Source organism: Syngnathoides biaculeatus, chromosome 10 (genome assembly GCF_019802595.1).
Source record: "Syngnathoides biaculeatus isolate LvHL_M chromosome 10, ASM1980259v1, whole genome shotgun sequence".
Lineage (NCBI taxonomy): Eukaryota > Metazoa > Chordata > Actinopteri > Syngnathiformes > Syngnathidae > Syngnathoides > Syngnathoides biaculeatus.
The window spans coordinates 14545623-14555757 of NC_084649.1; the positions used below are offsets into that span (position 1 = coordinate 14545623).

Sequence of the window (10135 nt, forward strand, 5' to 3'; positions counted from 1 at the left end):
TGTTATTTTTGTTCAACTGCATACCCTAAAAGTGCCAAAGAAATGAAATTATTCATGATTATCTCCAAACCCTTCCTGTTCTTATGATATGCTTAGACTATGATTTTATTGTTCCATTATTATATAGTCTGATGATGTCTAACATTGAAATCAAATGTCTTATACTCAGTGGAAAGGTGAGCAAGTGGTCAGAACGTCTGGCTCACAGGTTTCAAATTCCAGACCTGCTTGTGTAGAGTTTGGATGATCTCCTTCTGCCTGTCTGGGTTCTCTCTCTGGGCACTCTGGTTTCCTCTCACATCCCAAAAACATGCATTACCATTGAAGACTCTAAATTGTCCCTCGGTGTGTTTGTGAATGGTTGTCTCTTTCTATGTTGCCTGCAATTGGCTGACAACCAGTTCAGGGTGTAGCCCGCCACCTGCCTCAAGATCACTGGGATAGGCTCCAGCACTCCCGTGACCCTTGTGAGGATAAGCATCTTAGAAAATGAATGGATGTATTATACTCATCATCTCGCTTCCATGTCTTTCCAATAGTTGATAGTTGAAAGGTTTTAACATTCATCCATCCATCCATCCATCCATCCACCCATCCATTTTCTGAGCCGCTTATCCTCACGAGGGTCGCGTGAGTGCCGGAGCCAATTCCACCTGTCATCAGCCAGGGTACACCCTGAACTGGTTTCCAGGCAATCGCAGGGCACATAGAGATAGACAACGGTCGCACTCACAATCACACCTACGGGCAATTTTAGAGTGCCCAATTGACGTTGCATGTTTTTGGGATGTGGGAGGAAACTGGAGTGCACAGAGAAAAACCACACAGGCACAAGGAAATCATGCAAACTCCACACAGGCAGGGCCAGGATTGGAACCCTGATCCTCAGAACTGTGAGGCCAACACTTTACCAGCTGATCCACCTTGGTTTTAACATACCAGTTGCAATAACACAAAATAACAGCTGTAAAATGTTGAAAGCATCCTCCTGAAAAACATTCTCAGCCTTTTTTTTCCATTGTTGTCCCTCACCAATGTTATAACAGCATATTTCAAGGTGCCGCAAGTCTTACTGGAAGACATTCCACTCTAGTCCACACCTGAAATTTTTTTCAAAGTCCAACCAAACCCAGATAAGACCACCTGAGAATCAAACAAAGCGCATGGGCATGAAAGCCTCAACTGTGACATTCAACTTTATCCCAGTACAAAAAGAAAGGGATGAGGGCTCATTGTCGAGTTGATGAAGAAAGCGCACACAAACGATTTCCAGAGGCTTCACTCAGGCAGGATCACAAAGTGGTGATTTAGGGGCAAGTCGCAACTCTCACAGCAACCAGAAAGGACAATCCCCTCATATACTGTAGCGTGTGAATGACGTGACTTGTTCTCGCGGAGCCAAAATGCCACATAGAAAGACATGAAAGGATAATTACGTTGATTTATAGATCACAGTCATATTATAGTAATCCCTTGATTTCGTGAAATCCCTCCTGTGAAATGTGAGCAGCATCGACATCTGATGTGATATTTATCCAGTGCTACCAAGTTATTCGTTCAAGTTATTCCATGACTGTTTTTAAATCACATTTTTTTTGTCCATGAGCATTTCTTTGATAATATTTTTTTTTTTAAATTCAAATATTTTGGAAAAAAAATGGCGTACCTATCCAAAACAAGGCAAACACTTTGTTCTCCACTAACATTGAAGCTGTTGTGAAATGTTGACTCTTAAGTTCCGTTAACATACAGCATCTGTATCTCCCCCCCCCCCCCCCCCCAACAATGTATGCTTTTCTTTCTCAGCATGGACATTCCCGAAAAACTCTCAAATGAAATTATGATGTTAACAAAAATAGAATAGCCTAATGTCGGGATCACATTCCGCATAAATTACTCAATTCTTAATCCAAACTAAACATCCTCTGCGACCCCAAAACCGGTTGCAGCCTCCCATTACCAGAACTATTGCACAACACTATTTAAAAAGCCAGATGGACTGAAACAACTTGAAATGTGTCGCCCTTTCTATGCTATAACGTGAATGAAGTAAGCCAGAGTCATTTGAGCATATTAAGATGCACCCCTTCAAATGTTCTAAATGCACGGTATGCCCGCAAAAAAAATGGTAAATAGTCCCAGCAGTTCTTAAATGCATCACACTTACAAAAACGTCCTTAAGAGATGAAACATGTGAGATGGGTCCAGGGGCCTCCGCTGCCAGAAACTTAATCAAGCGTGTCCGCAACAACGGAGAAAACAATGAGATGATGATGAGGAAGAAGGAGAGCTGGGGGAAGCTGAGACTGGGAAGAGGAGAGAGAACAAGTGTCATCGCCGCTATTAAAGGCTTTGGGGGACACGGTTTCCCCACCGCAGACATGTGAGGATGGCGGAATTTCTGTCTCGGATGTGCCAGGCCACAACAAAGACGGGAATAATGTCAGATGGTGAACACACAATTGCAAACAATCGGAAGACGAACGCGTAGGAGGAAACGGAGGGATGAGATTCATTTTCCCTGGGCTGAATCATGGTGTGCAAAGGACCCAAATGCGCTTGCACTAAATAAATTCAGCTGTGTTACATTTGTACATTCCTCATCTTCCTGCGCAACTCTTAAGAAGCTGAAAGTTTTATCAAGCCTTTTAAATGCCCAAATCCTAATCATGTGAAATGTTAATCATCTGTTAGACACATTGAGCGGCCTTAAAAATACACGCTATTAAAACAGGAAAATGTACACATGCGTGTTCTTCTTGATGAGTTGATTCTCTTGCTGCAGTCAAGCAATACAAACGTAGGGGTGGTGTACTTTTGGCTATAGTTCAAATTGTTCCGTAAGAAGACCCAAGACTTATTGTTTGCACGTGTGTGCACGCAGACCAACTCGAAACCTTCCCAACTCCAACAGAATTCACGAGCCTCACTTACACTAAATATATCCTGAGCAACTTGGTATTCACACATGACTGCAACGCTTCTTCTGATTAGATCGATACAGTTCAAATTCTCATGGTAATGCCGCACCTGAGGTCCTTTGCTCCGTTGATGGCGCTACAACCTGCTGCTCCTCACCTCTCCACCTGCAGCATATCCCGCCTACGCTCCCGGATCAGTGTCTGCAGTGCCCCGCGCCGCCGGGCTCCCGTGTGACACAAAGTATGGCGCAACACCTGTGGAGCTCAACAGCTTCTGTCCTGCATCCCTGCAGAACTGTATCAAGACGGCAGACGCTTTCCCCCCTCCCCAACTTACTGAGACAGCCTCGCCTGGTGCGGCCTCAACACAAGCAGAAGAACAGTTGAGACTTGTTCGGATGCCTAAAGGGGACTCCTGATTTTTCTCCTATCTCAAGTCAGCCTCCTTCTCCTTGCCTCTTGTCCCTCCCTGCCCCATGTGCAGGAGCTTTTGGAATACGTGAAACTGATTGCAGAGCTGAACTCATGGGAAGAGAATACAATAATACACCCTCAGGGATACAATGACTTCATATCACGTGGGTGGTATTCAAAGATGTAATACTGCCTGTACATTTTCGTCCCGGTAATCAGTGCAAAGAGTTACTTTGAAGTATCACAATGAGTCCAATTACCGTAATTTCTCGAAAATAATGCGCAAATCTTTACAAAATTATATTTAGGTATGGATAAAAAATAAAAAATATCACGTTGCATAGTTGTATACAGGTACATAGAGTGGTAAAAAAAAAATTCGATGTGATATTTGATGTTTTATGTTACACATATTTATTACGGTAATGTGTGCTGCCAACCTGACCTACGACCTCCTCGGGGAGCTTGCATTTTACAATAGTTAGCGTTGTTACTACTGCACCAAAAAAATGTGAAAGTTTATTTTAACTTAAACCAAGACAAAAAATGTCAACTACATCGGCTAGTTGTGCAGCTGCTTTTAAAAGAAATGTGTCGTCATTCGTGCCGATGATGCCGCCAAGCCGGAAGTAGCGCGGCAGGCCAAAACGATAGCTCACCTCAACGGCTTCAGGTGGGTATAAAAAGAACGTGAGCTCAAACTACGTAATACAAGCGTCATGGGCACACAAATGAAATGGTCGCTTTTTTAAAAAATGGGGGCGAGAGGTTGCGTGGCGGAACCACAACTTGGGATTCCAAAAAAATGTTTCCCCACAAACGCCATGGATGGCACAGAGGATGACCTGCTGTGGGGGCAAAATATGATCACTGTTCATGAATTCAGGAGGCACCAGAACTGGACTGAGTCACCAAAAGTAGCTAAGATGGAGATTTTGTTGAGATTCTGTTCTGACAATTACCGGAATCAGGACAAGCTTGTCCTTTGGCCTGTCCCGGGATTATATTACGGCTACATCAGCACATGCACAATGAGTATTATTAATGATTGTTGTACAGACGTTTTTTTGAAAAACAATACAAGTACAAACCTAACAAAATATAAATACAGATAATTCCCAATATTTTGAGCATATGGGTAGCAGCAAATTGGTGGTACGCATTGTACATTGGTAGAAGGGTTTTCCTGATTTTTTTAGGTCAACTTTGGGGGTGCCCATTATACTTCAGGACACCTTATACTCGAGAAATTACGGTAATGTGAATTGTACTTTGAGCCTTGTGCAGGTACAAACCAGAGACACGTGCGCATTGGAAGACGGGGCAACTTCCCAGATAGGGTGGGGGGCTGTATCCCTATGCCACAGGGGATCTGTAACTGGAGCACTTTGATCACATGTCACTACGGTGACATTAAATAGTGAATTTACTAGACTTGTCTGACACCTATTTGCTCAGATCTTAGACTAATTATAAAAAAAAAAAAAAAATGTCAAGCTCTCCAGCACCCACCTTCCCACAGGCTATAATTCTATAAGGTGCGACAACTTCAGCACCACAAATGACAGCCTTCAAAATGATCGTCGACATAAATCAGTACCTTTCCCAAACGGATTGAAAAACAAAAACTGTGTGGTTATGATCCTCCAAGGGAGTAAACAGCTTCACAGGCAGACTGAGTGGGGCCTGAAGAAATCAGTGTGCGGCAGATGTGGATGGCGGTCTTATAAAAGCCATGTTGCAGCCCTCATGTTCTCCAGACGATTCTTTATGGGACTGCGTAAAGGGCATGCGAGGATCGACTTCAATCTTGACTTTGCACACAACATTCCGTCTTCAAACCACAATTTAGCATCTTCAGGACATTCTATTGCTTTGCTGGATGTAAAGAACACCGTGTTTTGATGAAGGCGGTCCAATTTCGACTGCACCACCGTTCAGGGGCAGACCCATGAAAACCGAATGAGTCACATGTTTGCGTGTACTGCATTCATTAAGGTGAAGCTATGCGTCACCCTGTGGTGGTTTTCCAGTCTGCTGTCGTTTGAATTTCCCGTTGATAAATGTACCTTTGCGTGGGTGGATTTCCTTCTATCAAATGTTAAAAGTGCAGACTGGCGGCTAAGCGGTCGTTTTCAGAATGCTATCCCAAAGATCAATTGGACCTTACATGTTTCCGCCAAAGGGACACAATGATGCTGAGATCTTTTCTCACCACGGAGCTGCAAGTTCTCTCTTGTACAGCTGGACCATTATGGAGCCATGTGGCTTTCCATTTTGATCTCTAAATAGCGTCTGTCCTGATGAATAACTGCAGTCGCACAGTTGCCTTTGCTCAATGAAAGCAACTGGGTGAAAAAAAAATGAGTGGGAAACAGACACAAAAGAAGCCTTTATAGTAAAATAAAACAACGATGACATTTGAAAAAAGTCAAAGCGAGGCCATGATCAGTTATGAAAACTCAAATTTTGGCACATACAACAATTTGAGTCTTTGACCTTTTCTCCCCAATAACAGTCAACTTCCACTCTGTCATCATCGTTTTCTAACATGCACGAGAGCTTCAGTTGTCTGTCCCAACAATTTTCCTGCGCTTAGAATTCCACAGTTTTTAATGTGTCACTTCAAACGAAAAAATTATGTAAGCATCTGAAATGTATTTATTCATTCTAATCTGAAAAGAATTATGTTTTGTTTCTTTTCTGGGGATGACCGCTGACAATTGATGCTGAATGATGAGCGTACCACAGTGGAATCTCCACATTCCAAAAACTTTACGGTCAGACATTTGGAAATACACTGATAAAAGTCAAAAGTTTAACAGTTTATGCACTGCTGAAAATGTGAAGACTGACAACTATGTACTGTATGTTATGGAGATATAGTGTGAAACTGTTTTTCAGTATTTCTTTTTCACCTAATGTTTTGGGCTGTGGGTAAAAGGCCCCCAGTCCCTTACTATATATAAAAAACTGAACTGCTCAATGAAGTAGTTGGGTTACCGATCAGCAGTCAGATTTACAGTATGTCCCCGACAATGAGTCTAAAGGCTGCTGCACACTGTGGAACGTGGTGAAACCCAACTGGACCAAACCATTGCAAAAAAAGTATAAGAGTAAAATAAAAGAGAGTTTGGCGACGTAACCCCAAACATTGCCCGAGTGGCTCAAAAACAGTGATCCAGTTCTTCAGTCGACTTGTGTGCTTATTTAATGGTTTGAGTCCACAGTAACAACCTAATTTTACATCATGTAAGCAGTCATTTTCATTGAGGATGTAAACACTGCGTTGTGGTATGATTGACACGTAATTATTTTGGCGTTTTCAGCAGACATGCCCACAGCATTTGGGAGGGAATATAACAAACACATTTTTTTCACACTGTTTTTTTTCGACAATATTTTTCCCCAAACTTTGGCACAATTTAATAGTGCGCAATGTACTGTACATTGGTATGGGGGAAATGGGGAAAAAACACTTTTTACAAATGTATGACACCATCTACAAGTTATGAAAAAGCTGTACACTTTCATTCCAATAAGCCACCGCCACCTGGAGGGATAGAAAAAGGTGTAGCCTACATTTTCATTCCAGAAATTACATTATTTGGTGGGGTTTCCACTCTTTCCTTTGGTGGGTCAGATTTACATCACATATTTAGTTTTTCTTTGGAGAATCTCTTTACAATCACAGGATCAGAGCAGGTGTGATTGTGAGTGCGGCTGTTTATCTCGATTTGCCCTGCGATTGGCTGCCAACCAGGTCAGGGTGTACCCCGCCTCCTGCCAGTTGACAGCTGGGAAAGGCTCCAGCACTCCCCACGACCCTTGTGAGGATAAGCAGCTAAGAATATGGACTGATGGAAGGATCAGAAAATATTTTGGGGGGGACATTCTGAAGTTGTCTTGGTGTTGTTTATCGATGGTTTGTTCGATAGGTTGATTATAGACACAATCGATTTTCATGAAACTATTTTTTTTATTCTAATTTCATTTAATTTTAATATGCCATTTAAGTCATGATGAAACTGCCCCCCCCCTGCATCCCTTTGTGCAAATGTTTTTTTTTTTTTTATGCTGTTTTGTGCCCCATGAGAAGTTAAATGGGTTTATGCAGGAAAGATCGTGTAATCATTTTCTACTACTGGCTAATTTCTTTTTAGTGCATCTGTCCATACATGAACAATTCATTTTGGTGATGCAAAGTTGTTTCAATACATGTTATAACACTGTTCAAACTTCTGGATGTAAACACAGATCATTTTTGTGCTATTGTGTGTATTATTTGAAATCGCATTCAATTTGTAACACTGATTTGAGTAGATATGTGACCATGATGCATGAAGTACAGGTAATCCTCAACTGGCGTCAATCCGGTTTATTGCTGTTCACAAGCTCGTCTTCCATGTCAGACATCTTGTTTTCATTTATTCATCCCAAATTGCTGCCTGAACATGCCGGTATGACAACACAAATACAGTCTATACAGTACCTCGACAGTAACGACATTCCACTTCGGCAATGTATACACACAAATGTGACGCTGTGGGTGAGATGATATGTACATAGCATATGATGATTTATTGCTGCACTTAAACTTGTCGAAAGTGTTTGTTTGCAGTCCGTCCCTGTTGACCTTCGATGGAAACAATGAGAAGGCAGCATCTGACATTAATAGAGATCTACTAAAAACAGTGCTCTAGCGCTAGCGTGTCTGAACACACTGATGTTGTGTGGCTGTCTGTGTCTGTAATGATTCACCACTTGGGGGAGGGACTTTTTTTTTTTTTTTACCCACTGATGGTTGAAGCGTCAACACTGATCATAGAGGAAAAAAATATAGAAATAAAATATTTAAGAATGAGAGTGTTTTTATCGTACTGTCAACAGTACTTGCAGGTGTATATAGCACGTTTGTTTGGTTCTGCTTTCACTGGAATTACATCAGTTACCTTCACAGCCCTCCCATAAATCTTTATAAGAACAGGCTTTAAAGCTCGATGACTGACTGACAGAGGTGCCGCGCTCTCTTTTACAGGTTATCTTACCCCTGTGTTTGTATATGTACAGCAGCCTTTTTCATACATAAAAAAAGCACTAGTGAATATCTCTGGCCATGATATACAGATTTAACATGCACATAAAATGCATCAAAATACAATTTTATCCCCACAATATAAGTATATCATACACAAATTACGAATTTGTGGCAACCAAGTAGCTGTGTCTGGTTACTGGACAGTTGGGTGAGAAAATCACATTCAACTTCTCTAGAAATGGAGCACAGGACAAAAGCTACCTGAAGAAAGTATGCTAATCGTATAATTGAACTTTATTGTACGTTGGGGATGAGCTACAAAGTCATCTTGAAAGGGTTGGCAGGGCAACAAATCGCAATTATAGAGAGGCATTTAGGACGAGATAGAACAGAGAGAGAGAGAGACGTGTGTCTTTACCAGCAGAGGTGCAACCTTGGAGTAGATCAGGTTTGTTGATTGTAGCCTATGGAATGTTGGTCCACTCTTCTTCAATCGCAGTACAAAGTTGCTGATTATTAGCTAGAACTGAGCTCCAGAGCATCCCAAGTATGCTTAAAGCTCCACTGTCGTGCCTATAAACATTTTAAAATAGATATTGTAATGAAAAATACATATGACATTATTCACTTCGATGTCTATACGAAAAAAATAAATATGAGCGGAGAGCGTGTCATCCACGCGAAAAGTCGCAGAAGTCTCATTCGACATCCGAGCGGTCGCCATATTGCTTGCAACGTCATCAGCAGATGTTACGCTGAACATTCGGCATTGAAAACATGTAGTGGCAAGTTGGTATGGATCACGGAAGCTCGACAAGGCCAGCGGCGATCCACAGGGCCATTCCCCGGCAGCTGCGCGGAAGCTGTCCGGCGTGCACATCGACACGTTTAGCTGACTTACATACTCGGATCTTTTGTTACGTTTTGAGAGGATTACCTCCCCCCATCCCCAACTATTGTTTTTTTTAGTTACTGTATACACACCTACCTGTCATTTGGAACCCACAAAGCTCTCGTCCTTTCCACCCAGGCGATCCATTTTTCACAATGAACCGTGTCTTTTTTAAAAGTATGAAGAATGAATCCATCCTCCCGAGTGTTCGAACAATATTCAGCAATACAACGAGCCGGCATTTTGACTAATACGAAGGAACGACGAGCTATCTTTCCGGGGGTAAAACTAATAGAAAGAAACGAGTCCGCTTGAGTGCGCTACTGCCTCCAACGTCATTTCCTGCTTCTTGTCGAAAACAAATCCCTCGAGAGGATTTTCATGGCGGGAGTGACAAAAAGCCATATAAATCAAAATCATGTTTTGTGGTGAAAAAACAGATGGGTCCATTCGGGCTGCCTTTTTTTCTACATTAATAACACTAAAAATCATGCATTTCATGACAGTGGACCTTTAATGGGTTATACTGTATGTCCGATGAAAATGATGGTAGCGCAAGTACTGGGATGATTTCAGATTCTAGGAATTGTGCATAGAATAAGTACGGCATTGCAACATGGGGGTGTGCATCGTCATCCTGCGACATGCGGTGATGCTCGTAGACGAATGGCACAATAACGGGCCTCGGAATCCCGTCACGGTATCTACTTACATCAGAAAACAGCTCACCCACATGACGCCATACACACTTTCTGCCTTGTACAGTGGAGACCAGGAATCATCCATAAAGAAACACTTCTCCAAAGTGCCAGAAGTCAGCAAATGTGAGCTTTCACTCACTTCAGTGAGGTATGATAGCGAACTACAGTA

The 10135-nt window shown here is 42.1% G+C and overlaps 1 protein-coding gene across 5 annotated transcripts in view; it reads right to left on the minus strand.

Moving 5' to 3' along the window:
- The window catches only part of col7a1 (collagen, type VII, alpha 1), a 67682-nt gene extending 58736 nt beyond the window's left edge, over window positions 1–8946 (minus strand). For 3 of the 5 annotated variants that reach the window (XM_061831828.1, XM_061831827.1, XM_061831824.1), the window contains exon 1: window positions 5551–5679. The gene's annotated coding sequence lies outside the window, so the exon portion shown is untranslated. Of the gene's footprint in view, window positions 1–3030; window positions 3439–5550; window positions 5680–8791 lie in introns of those variants that run through there. The other 2 variants (XM_061831825.1, XM_061831826.1) reach the window with 2 other exon arrangements.
- Between the last annotated feature and the right edge of the window lie 1189 nt (window positions 8947–10135).